This window comes from Schistocerca serialis, chromosome 2, assembly GCF_023864345.2.
Source record: "Schistocerca serialis cubense isolate TAMUIC-IGC-003099 chromosome 2, iqSchSeri2.2, whole genome shotgun sequence".
In the NCBI taxonomy this organism is placed as follows: domain Eukaryota; kingdom Metazoa; phylum Arthropoda; class Insecta; order Orthoptera; family Acrididae; genus Schistocerca; species Schistocerca serialis.
Window position 1 is genome coordinate 912,322,148 of NC_064639.1, and position 2,058 is coordinate 912,324,205.

Consider the following 2,058-nt stretch of genomic DNA (forward strand, 5'->3'; position numbering starts at 1 on the left):
AATATGTATAATTATGTAAGTTGTTCTGGACAATAATAAGCACAATCAAACAGACACATCACATTGTGCCTGTTCACTTTCCCAACATTAGTGGTTTATTTGTATTTTCAACAGCCCATACTTTGAAAGTGTCGATGAGTTTGTTTCATGACTAGAATTATTTAGCCTTCATGTAATGTGTTTAGCTGCAATTATGGCTATCTCTTTGAGATAACTACTAATTGCAGTAATTATGTAAAACCTGCTTTTTTAATTACAAAGTCTGATGCATAAGTATGAACAAGATTGGTGCGCTTCAAATATTTAAAATTCCTGCTTACAGAATAATTAACCACAGTATTTTGCATGTAACAATTACGTTACACTGATGACCGAAACCAGGATGATAATTGTATTGTGCTGTACACATACTGTTATTCAGAAACATGTTCTTTCATAAGTGTTTATTTATGTATTTTTTCCTATGTAAGCATACAACACATAATGAGTAAGCTGTTAAATTACTCCTTAATAAATGAATGAGTGGCATTGCCTTGAGATATATATTTGCTGAAGGTGATAAGCAATTAGATTATTAGTGAGTGAGTCCTGACAAAATACTTTTATGAGTTAAATGATAAGGAGAACAAAAATAATTGACCCAGTCTAAATAACTGCGCTATGTAAGATCAGTAAATTGACCCTGTCTAAATAACTGTGCTATGTAAGATCATAACTCTTATCGCAAGGAGACAAAACATAAAACAACAATATGTAGTGATCAAATTAACTATGTTGGCTACAGGGAAAGCTGGTTGACAATGAATGTGTTTTACTTACCAGTGCTAGAATGTTGTGGGGATGGACAAAAAGGTTTTCACTTCTTCCTGTGAGTAACAGCAAACATTGCGAAGTCACTGGTAAAACACACACATAGCCATACACACACATCTAGTATATTGAGCAGATCAACACTGCTGAGCATGTGCGAGCCAGTTGGTGTGGCAGCGTGGTTCAACCTGGATTGTGAGCCAGCCTGTGCAGTGGTTTAAATTTAATTGTTGTCGGCATTCTGGTGCAAACATCTGCATTCTTAACAGTCAATGAACAGATAAAAAGGATTAACAATTGACAAATTCGTGCACAAAGACACTGTATGCCATGCTTGTGATTGGTTACGTCTAGACTAATAAAGGTAATTTGAAATAGTATTCAATTTTCTCATGAGTAAGTTGTGCTGAAGTTACAATCTCATGGTCATGAAATGATACTCCAGCCTCTAGTTAAATTCAAGAGAATGCTCAATAAATTTTGATGTAAAACAATCTTGACTTGTGTCAGTTAGAGGAAACAACACTAAAGTCATCTTTTTCTTTCTGCACATGCGTTTATGTTATGTGTGTAACTATTCTAAATCATTTATATTTTTCTTCCGTGTAATCTGCCAAATGCTGACATCACTACGATTTTCTGGAATCCTGCCTTGAGGCTTCCTGTCCACTGACTCCAGAAACATTTCCTGGAGAATCTTGCCTTCCGATAATAGGTCCTGGATCATCATGCAATTGAGTCTTCAGTCCTCCATGTCATGTCGATCATCGGCAATGCAATCAACACCAGTTCCTTCATGTTGAAGCTTCAGTTAAAACTGACATAAATAAAGGAATTTAACATTTTATTTAAAACTTTTTAAAGAAAGAAACTATAGTAAAGATCAGATAATTTGTACCTTTGTGTCTTGTAATGGGTGGACAAGGAAACTGACCAAATAAAATAATTTTTTCTTGTGTAAGTTATGTGATTGACATTAGTTTTGAAAATTTAAAAACATTTGGTGAAGCTGAAAAACTAAATGTAGTGAAAACTGTGTGTGTCTATGTGTGGGAAGTTTTAATGAAAGACACCACAAAAGGCTTGGCTGTAGCCCATGGGTGAACATTGCCATGAACTGATTTATGATTTAGTCCACTATTGAACATTTATAGAACTGAGTAATGTCTGAGTGTCCCACTGCAGTTTCTATTCTAGGTTTTTTTGTTTTGGTCATAGGCCAAATGCACAGACAATAATTATTTGAGC